The 26838-nt window shown below is 45.7% G+C and overlaps 1 long non-coding RNA gene across 1 annotated transcript; it reads right to left on the reverse strand.

Moving 5' to 3' along the window:
- Nucleotides 1-542: 542 nt before the first annotated feature.
- Nucleotides 543-26211, reverse strand: LOC129533438 (uncharacterized). Its single transcript, XR_008679676.2, has 4 exons — nt 26116-26211; nt 25786-25942; nt 3768-3986; nt 543-3072 (listed from the first exon to the last, which is right to left on the reverse strand). It is a non-coding gene; the product is annotated as an uncharacterized lncRNA (long non-coding RNA).
- Nucleotides 26212-26838: the final 627 nt, after the last annotated feature.

Raw genomic sequence — 26838 nt, forward strand, 5'->3', positions numbered from 1 at the left:
GCTTGGGCTACCATAACAGGGTATCACAAAATCTGGGTGGCTTAAAACACAAATTTATTTTCTTACCACTCGCAGGACTGGAAGTCCAAGATCCAGGTGCTGGCAGAATTCATTTCTGATGAAGCCTCTCTTTCTAGCTTTCAGATGGCCACCTTCTCACTGTGTCCTCACATGGCCCTTCCACTGCGAACACATACTCCTGGTGTCTCTTCCTCTCTTTGTAAACACACCAGTACTATTGGATTAGGGCCCCACCCTTATGACCCTCATTTAACTTTAACTCTTGTCCCCCACCCCCCGGGACAAGCTGTGCTGTGGTTACGGAGGGCAGAAGAGGGCGGTCTCCATCTGCGTTCTATCTCCAAATAATGTCACATTGGGAATTATGTCTTCAACATATGAATTTTGGGGGGTGGTGGGGGGTGGGCAAGCAGTAATAATTCAGTCCATAACAGGTAGATTTCCTAAGTTCCAGGTACCAAATGCAAAACCAAAAGCTAAAAGACCACTTAAGACTCAAATGGGTAAGTCACACAGCATTGCATCCACTATATTTTATTTGTCAAAGCAACTCTTAGAGCTGGTCCAGATTCAAGAAGGTGGGGAGAATAGATTTCATCTCTTAGTGGGAGGAGTAGCAAAGCCACATTTGCAAAAGGGCACGTGGGATGGGAAAGATTGTGTGCCAATCTTTGGAAGCAGGCATCACAGAGGCTTCGAGAATGAGTGAGTAGGAACCTGCAAAATTCTCCCTAGACCTCTGGTCACCACCAAGGGACTTGACAGTTATCTGGAGGCAGAATCACTTGCAGGCCAAGACCTCCTCAGGAGAACTTCTTCTCACCCTCCTTTAGTCTAGCTGGTTATCTGAGAACATCCACACTGAAACCTACATCATTTCACAGCTCTGATAAGGACCTAGAATTGCCTTGACTGTGAAAATAATGGACCCCTTGGCGTCTTCTAAAGGTGATGTGGTGGTGATCTTGGATGTCAGTACCCATCCCTCCTCATTATGATAAGACAGCCCTGATGCTCCTGGTATGAGCACCCCCTTCTCTGCCATGAACGGGATTGGTGGGGCTGTCAATCAAGGTATCCTGTCCAATGCCCAGCTAAGAGGTGAACTCAGAACCTGAGATTGCTCTGGAGTTTAAATAAAGGGAGTCACACAGAAATAGTGACTGTGTGAACACAATTCATCCTCAGGGCCCTGGCAGATTCCCTTTTGCTACCGCTACCTGGATTTTTGGTTTCTTACTCTTTCTGAGATCTGGTTTGTATGTTTGTTTCAGTTTTCCTTTAATTTGAAAGCTTTCCCCCATCTTCCCAATGAATTTCTTATTTGCTTAAGTGGTTCAGTGTGGATTTCTGTTTCATGAAATCAACCATCTGTAACATTGATCTTGGCTGCAGAAATCTCACATGTCTTTGCTGGCCTTTGTAGCATGAAGGAGCTTAGACTCAGGGAAGACCTCTCTTCAAGCTGTCATTTGGGGAGGGAGAGTTAGAATGTGCCCGTTTTAGACAACTTGGAGGCATTGCATGGCTTCCTCCCTTGCAGAATCTTGATTGCTCTTTCCCAGTTGCCTCAAAGGCTGCAGGGGGAGGGCTCACAGACTGAATATGACAGTGCCAAAGGTTGCAAGAATGTAGGGACACGGATGAAGCTGGAATCCATAAGTCTCAGCAAACTATCGCAAGGACAAAAAACCAAACACCACATGTTCTCACTTATTGGTGGGAATTGAACAATGAGAACACTTGGACACAGGAAGGGGAACATCACACACTGGGGCCTGTTGTGGGGTGGGGAGAGGAGGAGAGATAGCTTTAGGAGATATACCTAATGTAAATGACGAGTTCATGGGTGCAGCACACCAGCATGGCGCATGTATACATATGTAAGAAACCTGCACGTTGTGCACATGTACCCTAGAGCTTAAAGTATAATTTAAAAAAACAAGAAAAAAATTAAAAAAAAAAATGCAGTGATAGTTGGAAAAAAAAAAAGAAAACAGGAGCTTCAACAAAGGGAAGGCTACTGGACAGCTCTTTGGATGGTAGCCTTGGCAGAGTGGCCCAGAAGCCACTGCCAGAGACTTAGGGAAGAGTTGGTGATGGAGAAGCAGAGGTAACTGTATTTTTCAGGTCAGTAGGGAAAGTGGGGCATCAGTAATCAGGCAACCTGGGTTCCTCGACTCACTGGCTATGTGACCTTGGGTGGCAAGCCGCCCTGATGCTCAATTTCCTCTTTGTCAAATTGAGGGTAAGGATAACACTGCCGTGCAAAAGTCATTGTGGAGATTAGTTCAGTTTCTGTAGGCCAGAGTTTTCTGGAATTTGATACTCTTATTTCTGGTGCAACTTTAGATACTTTTAATTGGTACAAGAATAAACAAATTTTATTCTAATAGTTGCATGTTTATTTCTATGGATTTCAACATGAATGATGAGCATACTATGGCTGCAATTTTGTGGCTATTTTTCAGGAAGAGGTCAGATTATACGAGTTAGTCACTTTAACGAAAAATATTAAGTAAATAAAAGTATAGGAGGAAAAAGGATGTGGCAATCAAAGGAATGCAACTATAAACAGGGTGCTTATAGAGGTGAGTATTGGGGAGACAAACGTGGCTGGAGAGAGTGGACAGGAACAGTGGAAAGCAAGGCCTGGCCGAATCAGGGGCCCCTGGGCTCAGAGTTGGAGATGTCTGGAATATTCTACCTCTGGCAATGGTGAGTAGGTGTCAGAGGCTCCCACTGAGCGGGGGCCTCTAGACTGGACTTCTGCCCACCTCCTAATATCATAGGGTTGTGCCTACTGTGCTTTGGGAAAAGGAACTCTTGTCCCCCACCCCCTGGGACAAGCTGTGCTGTGGTTACAGGGGGCAGAAGAGGGCAGCCTCCATCTGTGTTCTTTCTCTGAGACTCCTTCTCTTAAGTGGGGCAGTGGCAGGAATCTCGGGCTTCAGGATCAGGCAGGGCTGGGTTTTGATCCTGGCCCTGCTGTTCGCTGGCTCTGAGGCCCTGGGAAAGTCACCTCACCGCTCTGAGTCTCGGTTTCTTTATCTGTAAAATGGGAGTGATAAGAGTTTTTGAAACATGTGTTCCCCACCTAATTCCCAAAAAGATTTGGAATGGCAGCTGATAGGGACTGTCATGGGCTGGTGAGCTCATGCAGCCTCCAAAGGAGGGGATGAGACACTCGCGACAGCACCTAGTGCAGGACTCAATAAATATGCATTTTCCTTACGTTGCTAATACAAGGCCCACTGAAACCCCCAGGCCTCCGTTTGCCTGTCTGTGGGAGGAGTGGCCACAGGAAGGCTGAAAGGGGTGCTCACCAAGATTCCTCCCAGCTTGAGCCCACGTGCAGTGCCTCATGACTGTAATCCCAGCACTTTGGTAGGCCGAGGTGGGTGGATCACCTGAGGTCAGGAGTTCGAGACACAAACTGGCCAACATGGTGAAACCCCATCTCTACTAAAAAATACAAAAATTAGCAGGGCACAGTGGTGCATACATGTGGTCCCAGCTATTTGGGAGGCTGAGGCAGGAGAATTGCTTGAACTTGGGAGGTGGAGGTTGCAATGAGCCGAGATCGCACCACTGCACTCCAGCCTAGGTGACAAAGCAAGACTCCATCTCAAAAATAAAATAAAATAAAATAAAATAAAATAAAATAAAATAAAAACAGAAATTCCTCCCAGCTCAAACACACCCTCCTTCTAGATTGCTCCAGAAGGTTCCTCTGTGGTCCTCACCTGTGTGGCAGCCTTCTTCTCCATGATAGTCTTTATTCTGCTCTGAACAGAACTGGGCAGTAGGGGTTTTGAAGGTCTTCCCATTTCCCCTTTCTTCCCATCTGTCTCAGGGTAGCGGGTTTAGGATCAGAGAGACAGATTGGAATCCCAACTCTGTCACTGACCAGCCTGGTGAGCTCACATAAGCTCTTCAATCTCTATGTGCCTCTGTTTCCTCATCTACAAAATGAAAAGAAAAATAATGGCTTCTTAGGGACTTTGTAGTGAGGAAAAAATGAGACAAGGAACTTGCAAAGGTCCAAGAGGATCCCAGCACAGAGTGGGTGGCCCTGACATGCCTGTCCCTTCCCTTCCCGGCAGGAACTCAGTGTCTCATGTTCCAGAATCACATTCCACAACCTCTCTACACTCTCAGTGACAATTCCAGCATGTTCTCTCTCTCTCTCTTTCTGCTGTGGACACTGCAGGAGGTGAATGAAGATAGGAAACTCTTGTGTATGTGTGTCCAGGGCTCTTGGCTGGGAGTGGAACTGGGGCAAGGGGCAGCTGCCTGGGAGGAGGGCCTTGGCATTGGCCAGAGAATGCAATTAGCGCTGATGAGGCCCAGGGCTCCCTCTCTATATGGGCCTGTTAACTTGGCCACTGTCTTCTTCTCAATAAACACCAATAAACACTTTAGCAAGGCACCAGCCCGAGATGGGGTGGGTAGGAAAAACAGGAGAGAGTCATTAAGATGAACAACAGCTCTCCCCTGTTGAGGGCTTAGCGAGGTTATTCTGAAAGCTTTATTTGCATTCTTTTATTTAATCTTGATCTTTGCTCTTTAAGAATGTATATTAATACTAATAATAACTGCCATTATTTAGTAGTTACTTATCCTGCTGCAGGTGCTGTGTTAAGCACCGTACACACATTTTCTCGATTATTCCTCTAACAATTCTATGAGGCAGGTACTATCACCATCCCCACTTTACAGGTTAGAGTACTGAGGCTCAGATAAGTAACCTGTGCTAGACCAGTGCTTCTCACACTGTAGTGTGCCTATGAAATACCTGAAGACCTTGATAAACTCTAGATTGTTCAGCTTCAGTAGGGCTGTGGTGGGGCCTCAGATTCTGCATTTCTAATCAGGCGATATGGATGCTGCGGGCCATGAGCCACACTTGAGTAAGGAGGTCCTAGACCACATAGCTGGAAGGTGGCTGATCTGGGCTCTGCCCCTGGACACACCATCTCACAACTAAATCAAGTGTGGGGCTGACTTCAGAACAGCACTATAATGAGGGCACAAAGAGAATGTCAGAGAAGACAAAGAACGGAGAGACTGTTTCTGACCAGATGGTTGAAGGAAGACTGCATGGAGGAGGTGGTGTTTGAGTAGGCCTTAAAGGATGGGTAGAATGTTGACAGAGATGGAAGGGAAAGGACATCTCAGGTCAAGGGAACCCATGAGCAAGAACAGAGAGAGGGAAGAGGGTGATGTGTTTGAGAGATACTATGGCTAAGCACGGTGTATGTTATGGGTTGGAACGTATCCCCAAATTCCTATGTCCAAGTCCTAATGCTCAGCACCTCAGAATGTGACCTTGTTTGGAAATAGGATCACTGCAGATGTATTTAGTTAAAATGAGGTCATGCTGGAGTAGGGTGGGCCCCTAACCCAATATGGCAGGTGTCCTTACGAAAAGGAGAGATTTAGACACAAAGATGTATGCTCAGGAAGAATGCCATGTGCACATTGGCGTGATGCTGCCATGTGCTAAGGAACTACCATGTGTTCCAGGGGGAGCGGCGTGGAACAGATCCTTCCCCGGTGCCTTCGGAGGGAGCATGGCCATTGCCAACACCCTGATCTTGGACTTCCACCTCCAGAACTGTGAGACAATAAATGTCTGTTGTTTAAGCCACTCAGTTTGTGGTATTTTGTTACAGCAATCCTAGCAGACTCATACGGGGTGTCTGTTTGGTGCCTATTGCATCTGTATCGGCAGGTGGCCTCAAGAGAGAAATGCTGTTTTGTGCCTTAGGAGCTGCACTTTTAGCCCCAAGAATATCTCCTGTCTCAAAGGGAAATAGGTCAGGGAGTGGCTAATGGGAGAAACTCGTTCCCTACTGCCTGGGACCTGGTTGAAAGCACAGGTACATGAGGGTGGCTTCCCATTTACAAAGAGCAACACACACACACAGCTAAGGCATAAATCAAAGCATTTCTAAGCACTAAAGTGGACGATTTAAGTTTTTATTCTTCACTGAGAAGGTCATAGGAGGGGAAATGGGGCATGAACTACCGAGTACTGAGTCCTGCTATGTGTCAAGGACTGTGCTAGGCACTCTTGATGATTTAATTTCATCTCTACCGCACTCTTAGCAGGAAGATCTTGTTATTTTCATGTCACAGAGGATGGAATTGAGGGTCAGAGCATTTAGATCACTTGGCCAAGGACCCACAGATAGAAGTAGCACAGCAGATATTGGGCCCCGGTGGTGCACCTTCTCCTGTCCCCTTTCTCCCCTTACAGCGGGCACAGTGATGGGAAAATTGACCCAGAGCTGGGCCAGGAGTTGAGGAAGGAAATGAGTCTAAGATCAGGAGGTGGGTGGAGAGATCTGCCCACAGAATTTTTACCATATGAGAGAACAGCCCCCTTATTGTCCAAGCTACTTTTAGTTGGACCGTCTGTTATGTGCCACCAAAAGCATCCCAACAGAATCAGTGGCTTAAAATGAGCCAGGTCTTTAGGTATGTGATATATTGTAAGTGCTGATAAACAATAACCCTCTTTCCCCACCCACATTCTGAACCAACTGAGAAATAAGCACCAGAGAAAGGCAGATGGAGCCCCAAATATCACCTTCACTAAAGATAAAGCTGCTCTGGGAGTGATGGTGCTCTGTGGGGAAGTGGGTTGCCTTATGTTGTACTCAGAATAGGCAGACTCGCCCACCCGGGTGTAGGCAGCATTGGGCCGTGGCAGGGACTGGAAGAGCCAAACAGAACCTGGCTCCCCGTGGGCAGCTCATACCCAAGAGACAGTGGGGAGGAAGGGCCTGGGCTACTGCCACTCAGTTCCTTAGCCGAGACTCACCAATGAGATAGGTCACTCAGAGGGGAGGGCATGTGGGGGGTGAGACAGTCAGCAGAGTCATGATAGCTCAGCTCCTGGAGGACTCATCAAGAGTGGGGAAGAGGCTGGGCACGGTGGTTCACACCTATAATCCCAGCACTTTGGAAGGCTGAGGCAGGCAGATCACTTGAGGCCAGGAGTTCAAGACCAGCCTGGTCAACATGGTGAAACCTCATCTCAATGAAAAATACAAAACTTAGCGGGGCATGGTAGTGCATGCCTGTAATCTCAGCTACTCAGGAGGCTGAGACAGGAGAATTGCTTGAACCCAGGAGGTGGAGGCTGCAGTGAGCTGAGATCGCACCACTGCACTCTAGCCTGGGCAACAAAGTGAGACTCCATCTCAAAAAAAAAAAAAAAAAAAGAAAAAGAAAAAAAAAAAAAGAATGGGGAAGAAATTTTCTTCCAGAAGGGTAAAACTGGAAGGAAGGAAAGAATGAAGGAAGGAAGGAAGGAAACGAAAGGAAGGGAAGGAAGAAATAAGGAGGTAAGGAAGGAAATAAGGAAGGGATAGAGAAATTGTACAGTATAAACTTTTTTTGTTTTTAAAAAAGGGAAAAGCTGCAAGTGTGTATATGTTTGTGTGAATACAGATAGGCATGGAACAGCAAGATTGCCCCAGGGGGAGGGTGGAGAAGGGAAGGAAAGATGATAGGTGGTCTCTAATGGGGTCGAGGGGCAATGCTGTGCAGGGCTCTTGACCACTAGGAGCTGCCAGTCCTGTGGGAAAGCTCAGACAACCTTTAGGACCTCGCCTGAAGGTGAGATAGGATTATGGGCTCCCGTTGGAACTGGATGGTGCAGATGTTTGGTGGGAGACTGAAGAAGTCCGAGCAGGGTTCACAGAGGAGATGGACACTGACTGGGAGGCTGAGAGTGTAGACCAGGAGTTCTCAAAGTGTGGTCCCCAGACCAGCTCCATCCATGTCACCTGGAAATCTGTTAGAAATACAGACACTTGGGCCCCCGGATCTGCTGAATAAGAAACATGGACAATGTTTTAACAAGCCCCCCCAGGTGACTCTGACGCTTGCTAGAATTTGAGAACCACCCATGTAGAAGATGCAGCTTTAGAATCAGACCCACGTGGGTTTAAATGCTAGCTCTGGTTCTAATAACTCTGTGGCCTTGAGCAACGCAAACAACTTCCATGAGCCTCAGGTTCCTCACTGGGAAAATAGGAATGATTGTCCTACTTTGTACAACAATTATTACTAGGTATGTGTCAAGCACTGTCCTTCATACTGAGGTCCAGAGTTAAAAAGTCATGACCTCTGACCTCAAGGAACTAACGGTCAGTGGGGTGTAATGAGAGCCGACATTTATGGAGCACCTGCTATGTGCCAGACATTATGCTGAGTGCTTTACGCGCATGGTCTCGTGGAGTTTTCACAATGCCCCTATGAGGTTAGGACAATTCCTATCCCCATTTTCAGATGAGGCTGAGTGACTCGCCGAAATGCACAGAGCCTCTGAGTGTGGACAGCTGAGAGCCAGACACAGGTTGTCCAACTCCAGAGCCCAAGGGAAAGAAACGTCTATGTTGCTGAGCAAGTGGGAAGTATGCCCAGCACAGAGGCTCCCTTCCTGGAGAGGAGAGATTAGAGTTGTGAGAGGAGTTCCAGGTAGTGAGGGTGTGAACCTGCCTTGCTATCGGGATGCTCTCCTTGGCTGCTTAGATGTGGGTGTACCTTTTCCCACAGTTTCACACCTATTTCCTAGGGTCTACCTTTTCAAAGCTTTAAAGCATTTGGCCCAAGGCCACGGCCAGAATTCTAGAACAAGGAACAGGTATACTACATTCTCCAGAAAAATTAAAATGTTTAAGAAAGAACTGAGTGTGGAGGGCATGTAAGAATGCAACTGCAACATTCCAGGGCCAATGGCATGAAAAGCATCGTCACACCAAAGCATTGTCACACCAAAGCATCGTCACACCAAAGCATCGTCACACCAAAGCATCGCCGCCATGTTGAATTATTGGTTGTGCTTAACTTTGGTTAATCACTGTTTGCTCCTCCCTACCTTTACTGCCCCGTGCTAGATTCATCATCTGCTGTTCTCGGATTTGCTCTGTGTCCCCAGAGGCCGGCCACTGCAAACCCCATCTTCATCTGTCCTTGGCTTTGGCTTCCAGTAGGAGGTACCAAGAGGAGATTGCAAGGAAGGAAGAAAGAGAGATTGGGGCCTTTACCCTCCCCACTCCTACCTGTCTGGCTATGGTGGGTCTTGCAGTAGCCACAGCCCCTGTGGAGTTCCCTCTCCTGTGGCTCCAGCTCTCACCAGCAGCTAGTCCCTCCCCTTGTGCCTTAAGGTCTTGTCCTTTAGTGGTAACAGTTCTCTGCTATTGCCAGAAAGCTATTCACTATCCCTTATGGCTTCCCTTAACCCTGCCCACACCTCAAAAATAGTCTCTTTATTATGCTGTCTTCCTGGTAAACCTTTTGGGCACTCCATCTGTTTCTCAGTGGGATCCTTGCTGATGCAGACACCAAGGCATATAGTTAACAACAACAAAGGCTAGCATTTATGGGGTGCTCACCATATGCATGGCCTTGTTCTAAGTGCTGTACATGTTTTAACTCATTTAACCCTCCGTCTGGAGTAGGTGCCTTCGGGCATTATTCCCGAATGGATGCTAGTTACCCTTAGCCAATGAACTTCAGGCATCGTTCCGGATGAAGGAAATAGGATGGTAAATCAAACGGAAGCTCCTATAATATCTGGCTTTTATTACTGTGCCAAGGAGAGTGATGTTGCAGAGGCCAGATGCCTTTCTCAGTGACAGCCTCTAGTCTGGTTTACTTTTGCATGGCCCCCTGAACAAGCTCTTTGAGTGCTGGAAGCATTTCCCATGCGGCTGGGTTCCTCCCAGGACCCCGTGCAGGGCTGTGGAACCAGCAGCAGAAGCTCCAGGAGCTCCTGTGGACTGGTCAATTGGCTGATATGTATGGCTGAATGAGGAGATGCTTTTAGAGTAGCTGCTGCCAGGGGAAAATTCCAAGTGCAAAATATTATTATTAATTATCACAATTGCTCTTTCAGCTGCAGGCACTGTGTCTGCTTAGAAGGAAGAGATAAGGCATCCCTGCCAAAGTAAAAAAGACTGATTAATGCTGACGGATTCTGTCCTCTGAGAGGAGGCTGCAGAGTATTATTATTTTTTTTTAATGCCTTTGAAACTGAAGTTTTTTTTTGTTTTTTTTTGTTTAAAAACCTAGACTTGAGACCTGGCTTGGTGCAAGGCTGTGTGTCCTTGAGTGAATTACTTAACCTCTCTGTAACTCAGAGTCTTCATTGCTTAAATGAGAAAAAGTTAGAACTAGGTAATGTCTAAGACTCCTTCTAGTAGCTCCCCAAAGACGCTGGGCAGTGCAACACTAAGGCCCCACTAAGGAGAGTGGGTTTACCCACTCTCTCTCCTACTAATGGGGCACTCCCAAAAGCTAGTGCACACCTGCCCCCTGGGTTCTTCACTATGTGAGAGTAGAACTTGTCCTACTTCTACTGCTGTGACTGAGGCGAAGGTCATGGCCACGGTGGGGAGAGGGACAGAGTTCAGGGCCTAACACAGAGTTTCTTCTTCTTCCCCACCCCCAACCTCCATCTCTCCTCCTTCCTCCTTCTTCTCCATAATCACAATAAGAGCTATAACAAGAGCAGCAACAGCGACCTCCAACTGCCCTGCTGGAGCCCTTCCATGCTGCCCAGTCTCTCTTATCAGCATTCTATAGAAATCCATCCTTTTAATCCTATGATACCTCGATGAGGGATGTATCATTCTTACTCTTCCTTTGCTGATGAGGAAGTGGAGGGATGGAGTTTTAAAGTCATTTCTCTGAGTTCACACAGCCAGGAAGCAGCATCTATTCTTACAGCTGGAAAGACGTTCAGAGCCACCAGTTCTCAATGCTGGCTGCACATGGAACCATCTAGGGAGTCACAGCGCTGATGCTCAGCTTCCACCCTAGAGGTTCCGATTTAGTTGGTTTGGGGGGCAGCAGCTTGGTATCTGTGGGGGGCGTTAATTTCCCCCAGATAATTCTAATGTGCAGCAAAGCTTAAGAACCACTAATTTAGTCCAATTACCTATTTTACAGGTAAGGGAATTGGGGGTCAAAGAAGGGAAGTGGATTTCCCTCGAGCGTGGGCCCGCCCTGCGGCCCTCCTGGTGGGAGGACTGGGGAAGAGACACTCTGAGTTCAAGGAGCTCATTTTGCTCTATGCCGCCCCCTCAGAGCCCAGTATCTTTGGATCTCCCCAGGATATCCCAGGGGTGATCCCCACTGTCTCCCTACCCTAGCCATCCCTTTGACTAGGTTGACTCCAGTGAAATCTTGGGGTAATTGAGGGACCCCAGGAAGGGGCCAAGGCAGAGGAAATGGAGACTTTCCTGGGGTCGGCCCTGGGGACTTAATTATCTTTTACTCTTGCCTGAAGCCTTTGTTCTCATCCTCCCCAGCATATGATCTTCTGAGCCCATCTACACAGGTTTGAACTGGCAGAGATTAATAGTGTCTGACCCACCCTGAGCACTGGTGTTGAGGACACCAACCCCAGGCTGGAGAAGCCAGGAACTTGGTCTGAAACAAAAATAAGAGTGACTGACAGTCTAAGAAGTGCTTCCTGTGGACCAGGCACCATGAACATTGTTTCATTTAAGCTTCACAAATACGAGAGGGAAATATGAGAAATTTGACGGTTCAATTGTGGAAATAGAAGCCTAGAGAGGTTAAATGATTGCCCGGAGTATATCAAATAGTAAGTGACAGATAGAGATTTGAATCCAGGTCACTTGCTGATGTCAATCTAAGTGCCACCTCCTCCAGGAAGCCTTCTCTGAACACCAGAAGAGTCCTTTTGTATACTCTGGCATTCTCTATGTGTTACTTATCTCCCTTTATAATCAGTCACTCATCAGTGCAGCTCTGCTCTTCCACTAGACTAAGTTCCTTAAGGAGGACTGTTTTTGCCCACACACCTCCACCCCATCAATATGTATCTGCTGAAAGAAAGAAAAGGCAAATGGTCCAACCAATTCCAAAGTCAATGCTTCTACCCACGCCACAGTTTCACAGATTTCCCCAAAATGTATATCAACTAGTTAGAAATGGTCTCCAAAATTAGCCTCTTCTAAGAAAGAAGGGTTCCCAGAAGGAGAAAGCCCTGGAGTCCTTGCTGCATTGAGAATAGAGAGATACTGGACGTGGTGGCTTACGCCTGCAATCACAGCACTTTGGGAGGCTGAGGTGGGCGGATCACCAGAGGTCAGCAATTCGAGACCAGCCTGGCCAACGTGATGAAACCCCATCTCCACTAAAAATACAAAAATTAGCCAGATGTGGTGGCACATGCCTGTAGTCCCAGCTACTTGGGAGGCTGAGGCAAGAGAATCACTTGAACCCAGGAGGTGAGGTTGCAGTGAGCCAAGACCGCACCATTGCACTCCAGCCTGGGCAACATGAGTGGAACTCTGTCTTGGGGAAAAAATAAGAGAGAGAGAATACCTGAGAATTTTTAACCCAAGGAGTCTATCAAAGTTGCAGATCCCTTATGGCTCTTTATTGCATCACTGGAGGCTGAGTGGCCTAAGCTGCACAGAGGGAGAGCTGACCATTGAACCGGGTCATCAAAATTCCCTAAGCATTGGTTATGTGCCAAGTTGTAGCATTTAGCTACACAAAGCAGAAGCCCAGCCAGTGGATTAACCAAACTGGGAATTGTTTTTTGCATCTAATGACCATCCAGATGAAGGAAGTCCTAGGCTGCTGCAGCTGCTCAAGGAGATCCTGAGGACTCAGGATCCCTTCAGGCACCTGCGCAGCTATCCCCAGTGTGTCTTGCATCCTCGAGGTCTCAAGATGACTGTTCCACCTCTATGTGTGGAGTCTAAGCTTCTAGGTGGGAAGATGGGGTAAAGGTGGTTAGAAATGAAGGCCAAAGGTAAAGAGCCCCCTGGGGCTGACCTTTTATCAGGAAAACAACAACTTTGCTAGAAGCACACCCTATAGAGTTCAACTTGCATCTCACTGGTCCAAACTGGGTCGTATGGCATCGGAGCTTCGAGGGAGTCTGAGACACGAATATCTTTAATAAAGCATGTTGCCCATCTGGGATTCTATTGGAAAGGAAGATGGGAAGGATGGATATTGGGCAGGTCACTGGCAATACCTGTCATCTAGGCTCTGTGCTAGGTGAGCAGAATATACAGATGACTAATATATATGCACCCCGCTTCCACCATGGAGCATACTGCCTTGTAGAGGAGCCAGTCATGGGACCAACCTTTTGCAGTACAACATAGATAACATTAGAAGAGTGACAGAGCACAGAAAAGTGAGCAGGTGAAATTAAGTAGATTACCTGGGGGAGCTGGAATAGCTATCACAAAGAAGATGACGTTTGAGATGGATGACAATGGGACAGGAATGTTCAGGGAAACAGAGCAAGGGCTTGGCCTTTGAAAAGCTGGTCCCCAAACACCCTGTTGGCCCCAGCTCCTGGAATTACCCCACTCTGAATGCTTTGCATCCACCTATAACTAGCTCTATTTTTCCTTCCTTGGGATGGATCTTGGAAAATGAGTAGGAGTTCTCCAGACAACAGTGAGAACTTTCAAACTCCGATTACCATGTAATCTTTCAGCCTCAGTTTTTGGGATTAAGACATTCTGCATGCTTTAGAGCTCCAGACAATTTACCATTCCACATATTCCATACTCTGTTATATCTCCATGCCCTTCTACAAGATGGTTTTTTTACTGCCTGCAATGCCCCTCCCCTTTCATTCTCTAGGATATGGCTCTCCTGTGGTGGTGACTCATCCTTGGCCAGCTGTTTAGAGGGCGAGAAAGGACTTCATCTGAGTGAAATGTATGCAGGAAGATGGAGAGCAGTCACACAGCCCCGCTGCAGAACTTGGCTTTGCTGGTCTTAGAAACGAGGGAGGAGGAGAAATGACAACCAATCATCTGAGAGAACACTGAGGCATCAGCTGGTGCCCACAACAACCCTGTGTGGTAGATATTTTTATATCCTTTTGAGAGCCTGGGAAACCGGAACTCTGCGAGGTGAAGCAATTTGCCATCCTCCCACCCCACTGCAGAGCAATAAGTGACATATTTAGATTTGAGTCTTGCCCATCCAGTGCTGAAGTCCATGGTCGTTTCATCAAACCACAAAATCTTCTTGGTGGCTTTCCTGGTCCTGGGTTCTGCCTTCTTTCTGGAGGTCAGCCCTTCCATCTGGAGGTTTTACCTCTGGCTCTGCAAGATGAAGAGCTTCTACCTTGACTTTCCCTCCTACCCTGCACCCTTGTTGTGAGCTACAGCGGTGGTTCTCAACCAAAAAAGAGCTTATAGACATCTTTGATTGTCACAAACTGGCAGGTAGATGCTACTGATATCTAAGAAAGGAGAGGCCAGGGACGCTTCTCAACACCTTGCAGTGCACAGGACCACCTCAACCCTGCCCAATAAAAATTATCCCCCCATAAAAATTATCCAATAAAAATTACCCCCCGTAAAAGTTATCCAATAAAAATTATCCCCCATAAAAATTATCCATCCAATAATTATTTTATTATCCCAGTAAAAATTAACTCAGCCTGTAATTCCAGCACTTTGGGAAGCTGAGGCGGCCGGATCACCTAAGGTCAGGAGTTCGAGACCAGCCTGGTCAACATGGTGAAACCCCATCTCTACTGAAAATACAAAAATGAGCTGGGTGTGGTGTCACACGCCTGTAATCCCAGCTACTTGGGAGGCTGAGGCAGGAGAATTGCTTGAACCTGGGAGGCGGAGGTTGCAGTGGGCTGAGTTGCACACCAGCCTGGGCGACAGAGCAAGACTCCGTCAAAAATAAATAAAGAAAGAAAGAAAGAAAAGAAAAAAATTAGCCCAAAATATCAGTAGTGCTGGGGCTGAGAAGCCCAAGTTAGTCTCCTGTATTCTTCCCGAACACCAAGAGAGCAGGTTCTTTCTGGAAGGTTTCCTGAGCACTTTTTGCCATATTCTCACCTCCCTTTGCTGACTCAGTGCAAGGCAGCAAGCATACCCTGGGCTGGTTGGGTTTTCTGCTCACATGGGTTGTCCCTTCTTCACCCACGTCCTACATTCTTGTTCATCGTAATTCCATTCTCTGCAGTTCCAATTCTTATGAAGAACTTGGGCTTTAAAGCCAGGTTATCAGGGGTCCTCATCTTTAAAATGGAGACAAAATAGCATAAACTTCTTTAGGGTGGTTTTGAGGCTTTCATGGGATAACTTATGGAAATTGGAGTACCTAGGCAGATGGTAACTACTCAAAATGTATCTGGCATTATTATTATTCTGAGAGTCTAACCTTATTTGTTAGCTTTTTTTTTTTTTTTTGAGCCATTTCATTTCCTTGAAAGGCATCTGGGATGGGGCAAGAGGAAGACACAGGAGTGAGGTGCCCCAGAGCACCAATCCCAGCTCTGCTAACTTGCTGGCTGTGCCTGAGTCCTCATCTGTGAAGCTGGCGTAATATCTCTTCATAATTCTTTTTTTTTTTGAGGCAGGGGTCTCGCAGCGTTGCCCAGGCTGGTCTCAAATTCCTGGGCTCAAGGAATTCTTCCACCTCTGCTTCACAAGTAGCTGGGGCTACAACCCCACACCATTAAGCCTGCGCTGACTTCATAATTCTTGCCAGGATTAAGCTAGTTAACTGTCTGACACTTAATAGGTGTTCAGCAAATGTTAGCCACCCACTCTTTCTATTTCTGAGTCTTCCTGGGCATTGATAAATGGAGCTTCTGACGCATCTTATTTACATCAAACTTGTAGATTATTCTTGCCTGAGAATAATTAGGGAAGGCAATCTCTCTAGCCCGGGTGAGGCAGGACTGAGATTGTGCTAACCTTCTCCAACATGGTATCAATAAAGCTTTGGTAAAACTCAATAAATAGACTCATTTGGCCATCTGCAGTGGAATTCAATACCGAGAGCATTGTTTAGAAATGGCACTCCTAGCCTGCAGGAGGTGAAGATGAAAGTGCATTTGCTTCATTTCTCTGTAGGAGTTAGCAAGTGGAAGAGACGTGCTTTGACAATAGTTGGGGAAAGAGGGTGTTATGATGAAATCTTCCATATAGCCCTCCAGACCCACTCTCCACCCCTCTTTACTCTGCTTCTGCCACAGAAGGCTGGACCATGTGGACCACGTCAGTGAGTTCTGCCATTTGTGAGCCTTGCCCGGCGTGGGAGGGAAGAGTCAGGTGCGGGTATTTATTTCCCTGCCCCCGCTCCCCGCAGCATCACTGCAAGCTGGCTGATCTCCAAAGACCACAGCTTTTATCCAGGCAACTCTCTCTCCACAAAATGTTCTTTCTCTTCGGCTTCCTGCTAACTGTCCCCTTCCTTCTCTTTGGCAGCCCAGGGTGGTACTGATTCCCCACGTTGCTCGCCCCCACACTGTTGCGCCCCCCCTATGTTGCCCCCTACCCTGCCCACATTTTCCAGGTAGTCCTTTTATTAAACTCAACTCAAATTACGCAAATTGAGAGTGGCATCTATTTCTTGCTAGCGTGTTCATGGATAAGGTAATGAACATTCCACTGAGTATTTTCCGGCAAGTTCCTGGTCCACTTTGTGGTGATGTGTATGAGTTTGCTAGAGCTGCTGTAACAAAGTCCCACAGACTGGCTGGCTGAAGCCACAGAAATGGATTTTCTCACAGTTCTTGGAGGCTAGAAGTCCAAGGTCAATGTGTTAGCAGAGTGGGTTCCTCCTGAGCACTGTGAGACAAGGATCTATTTCAGGCCTCTCTCTTGGCTTGTAGATGGCCATCTTTTTTCTGTGTCATCAAACTGTCTTCCCTCTGTACTTGTCTATGTCCAAATTTCCTCTTCTTTTAAGGATACTTGTCATATCGGATTAGGGCCCATCCTAATGACCTCATTTTAGTTGAATTACCTCCTTAAAGACCTTATCTCTAGATACAGCTATATGATGAGGTACTGGAGGTTGGGACTTCAAGATATGAATTGGGCGGGGGGGGGGGGGGGGATGGGCACGATTCAGCCCTTAACATGGTGGTTGAGAAATGGGAATGTGATTATTGGGCAGGAACAAAACATGTTGAAGGCCTGAAGATACAGCAACATTCAAGAGCGAAGAGGTCCCTGCTTTCAAGGGGCTTATGTTCTAGTGGGAACGGGTGAAGCAGGAGCAAGAGCTCCACAAACAAACAAATCCGTATACACTGCAGCATTCTAACAATGACAAGCCCTGGAAGGATAAACCTGGTGTACAGTAGAGGGGCTGCACCGAGTTGACTTTAGCTAGAGAGATGGAGGTGGCCTCTCTAAGGAGATCTGAAAGCTGATACTCAGAGGAGAGACAGGAATCACCATCTGAATACCCCATTTGGGTGGAACATTCCTGGCAGAGGCAGTGTGGTCAAAAATAAGGAATGAGTTTTTCATAATCGCCATTTTGACTGGCATGAGATGGTATCTTATTGTAGTTTTGATTTGCATTTCTCTAATGATCAGTGATGTTGAGCTTTTTTCATATGTTTGTTGGCCACATGAATGGCTTCTTTTGGGAAGTGTCCGTTCATGTCTTTTGCCCACTTTTTAATGGGGTTGTTTGTTTGTTTCTTGTAAATTTGTTTAAGCTCCTCATAGATTCTGGATATTAGACCTCTCTGACAGATAGGAATGCTTTTACACTGTTGGTGGGAATGTAAACTAGTTCAACCACTGTGGAAGACAGTGTGGCAATTCCTCAAAGATCTAGAACCAGAAATACCATTTGACCCAGCAATCCCATTACTGGGTATATACTCCTCAAAATGTAAATCATTCTATTACAAATAAACATGCACGTGTATGTTTATCACAGCACTATTCACAACAGCAAAGACAAAGTATCAACCCAAATGCCCATCAATGATAGTCTGGATAAAGAAAATGTGGTACATATACTCCATGGAATATTATTCAGCCATAAGAAGGAACAACATCATGTTCTTTGCAGGGACAAGGATGAAGCTGGAAGCCGTTATCCTCAGCAAACTAATGCAGGAACAGAAAACCAAACATTGCATGTTCTCACTTATAAGTGGGAGCTGAACAATGCGAACACATGGACACAGGGAGGGGAACAACACACACTGGGGCCTCTTGAGGGGTGGAGTGGGAGGAGGGGGAGCATTATGAAAAATAGCTAATGCAGGCTTAATATCTAGGTGATGAGTTGACAGGTGCAGCAAACCACCATGGCACATGTTTACCTAGGTAACAAACCTGCACATCCAGCACATGTACCCTGGAACTTAAAATAAAAATAAAACTTTTTTTAAAAAAGGAATGAGGCCTTTCCATCCAGAGAGCAACTTCTGCTGTTGCAGAAAGAGAGAGAATTCAAGGATCATATTGGTTTTGCTGAAGAGAAACTTTAAAAACCAGATCAAACAAGCCTCGCTAGGGTATATGAACATCCTAGGACACTGTGGCACATGACAGTCGGCTCTGAACTTGGACTTTGCCTTTATCCCAAATTCCGTGGGCCTGGCCAGGGAGGCACCCAGAAGAATCTAGGGCAGAGGCTGAGAAACAAAGTTTGGCTCAGCTCCATCCTGTTTTAACCGTCAGGCAGTTCAGGGCACAGCCGTGCAGACTCTGTGTACAGAGATGACTGGGTGATCCCACCAAACCAATCACAGCTTCCCCTGGTGTCTGCTACGTGGCATGAAGGATTACTGTGCTGGAGCTGGGTTCATATTAAAGTATTAATCTACATTTAAAATGTTTCTCCTGTGTCCATGGGGATCTCAACTCCATATGTTTGCAGGAGCCCTGGGGCCAGCAGTGTGTTTGATTTTGAGTGTTTTAAAATGAAGGCTAAAGGTGGCTCATAATAAAGCAGCATGAGGAACAGCACAGAGGTCAAGACTCCCCTTGAGTAAATATTGACTGACAAGAGTCTTTCCTTCCCACAAACAGCTCTGAAGCTATTAGCTTATAGCAGACCCTAGAGACCATCTCCTTCTCCTGGTTCAGCCTCCCCAGGTTTAGACTCTTCCCTCCCCTCTTCCCTTCCTTTCTCCCTTCTTCCCTTTCTCCCAAAAATGCATTGAGCTGACAACCTGTGTTAGTTTCCTACAATTTCTGTAACTAATAACCTCAAACTCGGTGACTGAAAACAATGCACATTTATTATCTTCTATTTATTATCAGTTCTGGAGCTCACAGGTGTAAAATGGGTCTCACTAAGGCTACAATCACGGCGTCCATCGGCAAAGCTGCACTTCCTCTGCAGGGTCCAGGGAAGAAGCCATCTCTGCCTTTTTCAGCTTCTAGAGGCAGCTGATTCCTTAGCTCATGGTCCCTTCTTCCATCTTCAAAGCCACAGTGGCCAGTCAAATCTTTCTCATGTCCTCTCACTCTGACATGGATGCTCCTGCCTCCGTCTTTCATGTACAAGGACCGCTGTGGTTACATAAGGACCCACCGTGGTAATCCAGAGTCATCTCCCTATCCCAAGATCCTCAATTTAATCACATCTGCAAAGTCTCTTGTGCCATGTAAGATGATTTATGCACAGGTTCTGGCATTTGTACAGGGACATCTTTGGGGGCTGTTACTCTGCCTACCACACCACCCCTCACACAGTTTAATTTTCCCAATTTATATGTTTTCAAAGCACCTATACTCCTTACTCACAGTGCCCATCAACATTGTAGTTCACTGCTTAGTTGTAAAATTATTGATTTAATGTCTGTTCCCTTTCTGGACAGAAAGCACCCCCTAACCAGGGAGGTGATTATAGATGTGTTGACTATCCCTATTATTTTCTCAGAGGTTCCTAGCAGCCTAGGCAAGAAAGGAAACATGTTGACAAGGAAGGAAGAAGAGAAAAGAAAACAATAGCTGACACTTAATGACCACTCACCCTGTGCCAGCAATGTCCCGAGTGCTTTTAACCTATTTAACCAATATGTTATGAAGAAAAGGCTGTCATCTAACACAAGCAAGTGGCACAGCTGACATTTGAAATTTCTCATCTTAACCACTTCATCATAGAAATGAATACTCTTAAACAGTACTTCATGTGCTATAATAGAAGTCTGAGAGGTGGAAATGAAGGAGGGGAAGACCAATTTTCTAGAGATGTCAGGCAAAACTTTCCAGAGGATATAATGAATAAGTAGAGCCTTAGAAGCCAGTGGTGAGGGTGGGGAAAGTGGAGCAGGGTGTTCTACGCAGAGGAGGCTGTGTGAACAAAGGCCCAGGCAGGAAATGGCTTGGCGTTTTCTAGAAATTGAAAGTAGTATAGTATTGCAGGCACTTACATGGTGAAAGGCAGGGCGCAGAAAAGGAGATGAGGTCTAAGAGGGAGGTGGACGTGCCATGCCTGAGGTTGCTGAGGCTGCTGTAGGCCATGCCTTTGTTACAGGAAAGGGAGGCTGATTCAGACCCCAAGAGAGGGTTCTTGGATCCTGCACAAGAAATAATTCAGGGCGAGTCCACAGGGTAAAGTGAAAGCAAGTTTACTAGGAAAGTAAAGGAATACAGAATGGCTACTCCAAAGACAGAGCAGGCCCGAGGGCTACTGGTTGCCCATTTTTATGGTTATTTCTTGATGATGTGCTAAACAAGGGGTGGATTATTCATGCCTCCCCTTTTATTTTATTTTATTTTTTACTTTTTTTCGATTATACTTTAAGTTCTGAGATACATGTGCAGAACATGCAGGTTTGTTACATAGGTATACCTGTGCCATGCTGGTTTGCTGCACCCATCAACCCATCATCTACATTAGGTATTTCTCCTAATGCTGTCCCTCTCCTACCCACCCCTCCACCCCCCAACAAGCCCCGGTATATGATGTTCCCCTCCCTGCCTCCCCTTTTTAGACCATATAGGGTAACTTCTTGATGTTGCCATGGCATTTGTAAACTGTCATGGTGCTGATGGGAGTGTAACAGTGAGGAACATCAGAGGTCACTCTAGTGGCCATCTTGGTTTGGGTGGGTTTTAGCCAGCTTCTTTGCTGCAAGCTGTTTTATCAGAAAGGTCTTTATGACCTGTATCTTGTGCTGACCTCATAATTTATCCTGTGACTTAGAATGCCTTAACCATCTGGGAATGCAGCCTGGTAGGTCTTAGCCTTATTTTACCCAGCTCCTATTTAAGATGGAGTTGCTCTGGTTTGAATGGTTCTGACACCTGCCTGGACTTCAAACATAATCCTAGGGAAAATGGGAAGCCACTTTTGATACCAAGTTTTTCACAAAATCAATTTGCTTGCCACGTGGAGAAAGGATTGCAGGACTGGGATGCTGAAGGTGAAGTGGCAACCGGAGACGGCATGAATGGAGAATCCAGAGATTTTGCAGCTTCAGTCCAGGGCATCCTCAGTCACCATCTGGACCCTCCCAAAGGCCTCGCCACCACCCACAAAGGGAGGGTAGGGGAAGTAGCAAGCCTCCTGCTGTTTGGAATAAAGAGATGTAAACTCCAGTCTCTGCTTCGAAACCAGTCAGAGGGAGTAAAGTGAGCCGAAGAGAAATGCCCTTAATCCTAACTCATAGCCCCTTCCTCCAAGAAGCCAGCTTTGCTCAACTCATGCAGAAATTATTTCTCCTTCCTGTGAATGCCTCCCATTAATGCTTCTGCCATTCATTCATTCAATCAATGAATATAAACTGAGCACCTATTATGTGCCAAGTGCAGTGTTAGATGCCATGTTAGAAATAAACAATCCTAACTTACTCTCTACACTTGTGGAGTTCATTATTTAGTGAGAAAATAAAACATCAAACAAATAAATTCTTACCCTGTAACATGATTTTAAGTGTGGCAAGCCCCATGAAGAAGTTTAGGGTGCTTGGAGATGGTGGGAAGGGGAATTTGATTATGGTAAAATGCATTTTCTGCTCCTATTCTTTACCTCTCCTTGCATTCTCAAACTTGTCATGTGACTTTGAAGTTTCTTCCATAACATCAAAGTATATTTCCACAACCCCTTGACTTTGGGCTTGGCCATGTTACTGGCTTTGGCCAGTAAGATGAAGTGGAGGTGACAGTGAGCTAATTCTAAGCATGGGCCTTGACAGGTCTTAGTGTGTTCCCACTCGCCTTCTTGCTCCTCTGCCATCACCTTGAAAACATGCCTTGGTTGGCCTGCTAGTCTCATGAGGATGATGAGAGACCTGTGGAGCAGACCCATCCCAGCTGAACTGCCTTAGCTAAGTGAAGCCTAGGAGCCCTGATTGGCTCCTCATCCCTGAAGATGAATGAGAGAGGCCAGCCAAGGTTAGCAGAACTGCCCAGCCAATCCTAATCCAGGCCAGCTGACCTCTAGCTAAACTGCACATTTGGGAGTTCATTAATGCTTAAGTTGTCAGTTGCTGAGATTTTTGTGGCTATTTGTTATGCAGCACTATTGTTTATAGTTAACTGTTACACTGACTTAGTCTGAACAGCCTATGGCAGGGTTCCCTAAAGAAATGGCATGTCAGTGAAAACTAAATTAAGTTGGTAAAGGATGAGATGAGCATTTCAGGCTGAGGGAGCAAAATGAGCAAAAGTCCTGAAACAGGAAGGACATGAACTTTTAAGAGAGAAAGTGAAAAAAATCAGGAGTTCCTAGGGGTGAGCATATAGAGAGCCAAGGGTGACCAGGCATGGTGGGAGAGACGGGCAAGGAAAGGATACGGGTATCTGCCTTTCGCATGGCACTGAGCAAAATTAATGTCCTGTAGCATTGTGCATTTTCGTGATGTTCCCAACTATAGTGATCCCTTTGAAGAAAAGTTGATGATTTTTATCTTGTTTCCTCTCACCCTACCAGAGCAATGCCCCACATCACAATAAACGACCAATATCTTTGGTGTATGAAAGAGCTGAACTAATGACAGAGGTGCTGAAATAACAGCTTCTTGGCTTCTCTTACACCTTGGACACTGACTACAATTTTTCTTCCTTGGTAATTAGTTCATTCATAACACTATTGTTTGAAATGAACAATATTTCACCCCATCACTCCCTGTTTTCCTGTTGAGCTTTTTGTTTCCTCATAACATTTGTCACTGCCTGACATTACATTTACAGATTTTTTTTTTTTTTTTTTGGTATCTGTCTCTTCTATTAGAAAGCAGGGACTTTGTCTTGTTCATGATCATATCCTCCATATCTAGGATTGTGCCTGACGCAGTTGTAGATGCACAAAAAATATTTGTTGAATGAACGCATAATCAGACGATGAAACACTTAATGCTAAACAACGCTTTAAAAAGTGCAACACAGAAGTTAGAGTGTTAATTATCAGTTGGTTCAGTAAGAAAGTAGGGCAAAATTTATTTATCTGGGATGGGGAGAATCCATGGGCACAGCAAAAGGAATGATGAAATCATCTATGATTCTTACTGGGATAGGTGGAACCGAACACAATATGTGACCAAAAACATGGGGTGTGGGCCTATCAGCACCTCAATATCATAGCCCTTATATTTATAGAACGCTTGTCATTTTATAATGTTCCTTCCCATACTAACTCACTTTGTACCCATCCCATGCCTGAAATATATATTGTAGTGTATAGGGATTATTATTTCCTTTGATAGATAAGAAAACCTAGGTTGGTGAAATTTAATTATTTGCTGAAACGGATTTAGGGATTTGCTGTGGTTTAAATGTTTGTCTTCTTCAAAATTCATGTTGAAATTTAATTGCCATTTTGAAAGTATTGGGAGGTGGAATTTCTAAGAGGTGGTTTAGGTCATGAGGGATCCACTTTCCTGGATGGACTAATGTTGTTATCATGGGAATAGGTTTGTTATTGAGGGAGTGGGTTTGCCCCCTCTTGCTGTCTCTCGCCCTCTCCTTGATCTTCCACCATGTTATGATGCAGCAAGAAGGCCCTTGACAGACGTCAGCACTTTAATATTGGACTTCCCAGTCTACAGAACTGTGAGCCAATACCTTTCTGTTTATTATAAGTTCCCCAGGCTGTAGTATTCTGTTACAGAAGCACAAAATGAACAAATACAGCATTCTATCTTCCAGTTTATCAATCTTTCCATATAGCACAGTTGCCTCATAAGATGTCTTTAAGAAAAAGCAGATGGAGCTGGACATATTTTGAAAAGATGGATGCCAGATAGGTGCATTTTAACCTCACTGTGCCTATAAGATTCTGCAGGATTGGGCTTCTGCCTGCATCTCTAGTTTCACTTTCTGCCTCTTTTTTCCTAGCTCCTAAACTCCAGCTACTTTGTCCCTCCTCATCAAGAGCCTTCCTAGTCCACAGCTTTCCCATATGCTGCTCTCTCTGCCTGGAACACACTTCAGCCCAATTTTCACCTGGATAACTCCTACTTCAGAACTGAGTTTAAATGCCACTTCTTTTTTAAAAAAGACTTGCTTTTTTTACACTCCTTCACTTCTATTTAGCCCCATTTATTTTTAAAGCACCCCATAACTTATAATTATTCATTTAATATCTGTATCCCAAATTGGATAAGATTTTTGAGGGCAGAGTACTCACCTGTCTTGTTCAGTAGTGGATGCTAAGCCCATGATACAGTTCCTAGCACACAGTAAGCACTCAATCAATATTCTTTGAGTCTAAGAAAGGAACAAGTGGTGAGGGAGGGCTGGGCTTTATTGTCTTAAAATTGGAGTCTATTCCTTAGGTTTTAAGCATAATTCCCTGTAGTTAAAAGGTTGCAGTATTGTAACAGTTATCTACTGCTATATAATAAACAACTCCAAAACTAGGTGGTTTATAAAAACAACCATTTTGCTTGTTTACAGTTATGTAGGACAGCAATTTTATTTTTTATGTGCAGAAAAACTCCAACAGAGAACAGCAATTTGAGTTAAGTTCAGCTGGATCGTTCTGATGGTCTCACCTGAATTAACTCATGCATTTGCTATTATCTGGTGACTGGATTGGGGCTGGATAAGTCACATGCTAATGGGGCTGGATGTTGACTGGGTCACTCTCTCCTTGGGATCTATCATCCTCGAGGATGGTGGTAGTCTCATGGCAGCAAGCAGGGTGATCAGCCATGCTGCTTTGCATGGGACTATCCTGGTTTTAGCAGTGAAAGTCCCATATCCTGGGAAACTCCTCAGCCTTGGGCAGATTAGGATGGTTGGTAACCCTATCAACAAGAAAAAAAGAAGGTGGAAGTTACAAAGCCTCTGAGGTCTAGGCTCAGAAATTCCACAGTGGGACTTCTGTTGCATTCTATTTGTCAAAGCATGTTACGAAGCCAACCCAGACTCAAGGGGGTAGAGAAATAGACTTCATCTCTTGATGAGAAATACAGTTAACACATGTTGCAAAGGGAAATGCATACAGGAATAGAAGTGTTTTGTTTTTGCAATCTACTACAGGTTTTATGGAAAGTAAGACCACAGATTCAGAAATGAAAGTAGGGCTTTTTTGTTAATTGAAATATTTGTACTAAGTAGTGAAATATTGAGAGAGCCCCCACTAGTCAAATGTTGAGTGACAACTACATCTCAGTTTCTTAACACATCAAAATTATAAGTTTTCTTTTATATACAAGTACAACCTAAGACAGACACCCCCTTTGGAAAAATGTCTTATGGTCAGCAGATTGAGAGGGATGGTAAAAATCTCAGGTAAAGGAGAGAACACTTCTTGGCAATTAAGGGGACAGGAGAGGGCAAATCTTGTAATCGTATGTTAACAATATCAAAAAGCCTATTTCGAGAGTAGTATTGATAAAATGTTTGCCAAGTAAAATATTTGGGATGATACTTTACCCTTATATAATGCTTACTGTGTGCCAGGCATTATTCTTGTACAGTTGATTTACAACTATTTATACATTCAAACCTCATATTAATAGATGAAGAAACTATAATAAAGGACAAGGTCACCTACGTAGCGTGTGGTGGAGTCAGGATTTGAACCCAGGTAGTTTGGCTCCATTTGTCTTTCCAGGTGCTGCCATTTTGCTAAGAGTTTAACTTCTGCTTCCTGATTAGCAGTTGGGAATGACAATCTAAACTTCTGTCTGTTATGGAGCTTGCTCTTCCTCCTGAGGGTTAGAGAGAAAGGCCCTGGGTAGCCTCGGGAGTGAGATCTAGAAACAAATCCGCAGCGCCCTGAAGGGTGGCGCTAGAGTTTGATTCCCACCCGGACAAGAGTGGCGGAGACTCTTGCGCAGGCGCAGTGACCTAGTCAGTGCTAGAGCCCCAGGTCCGCGCCCACCTAAAGTAGCCCGCGAGTCCCGCAGTCCGAGGATCGGGCTGGCCTCTCCCCACCCACGAACATGGCCGTCGAGGTGGGCGAGGGGAGACGGCAGCCGAGAGGGTTCACGGGGCAGGGCGGAGGACGGGGGTAGCGAGGAGGGTGGGAGCGGAGGGACCAAGAGCAGTCTGGGAAACTCGGTCCCCGAGAGGGCCCGGGGTGTAGGAACGGCTGACGCCCTAGGGCCCGCGGGTGGCCGTGTAGAGCTTCTCGGAGGTCATGGAATGCACCACACCTCAGAGATAATCATCTCAACCCACGCACACATTTCACAGATGGGCAGACTGAGCCCTGTCCCCTCTGGGAGCCCTGGAGAGAGCTTCAGTCGCTTTCTTTTATTTCTCCGAACCTATATTTCTCATCTGTGAAATGGGATGACCGGTTCCTGCCCGGCCTTTGATTGCACTCTTAATGGGCACTGTGTTAAGTGCTTCTTATTCACAAGATTATTGTGGGGAAATCGAATGAGATGATGAAAGTGAAAGCCATCGGCACGCTTTTAAGCATGTTATAAATGTGACCTCTTATGAAAGACTGAGCCTTATATGTGGTTAGTTTTTATAAAGAAAGAGGTCGAACTTTGCTGTTTCCTGGGCTCTGGTCACCCCACTCTCCCTGGCCAGATCTGTTGCAAACAGATCCAATTAATCACTGGAAGAGTTGAGAATAGGATTGGCCCAGTAC

The sequence above is a fragment of the Gorilla gorilla genome, chromosome 1 (genome assembly GCF_029281585.2).
Source record: "Gorilla gorilla gorilla isolate KB3781 chromosome 1, NHGRI_mGorGor1-v2.1_pri, whole genome shotgun sequence".
In the NCBI taxonomy this organism is placed as follows: Eukaryota; Metazoa; Chordata; class Mammalia; order Primates; family Hominidae; genus Gorilla; species Gorilla gorilla.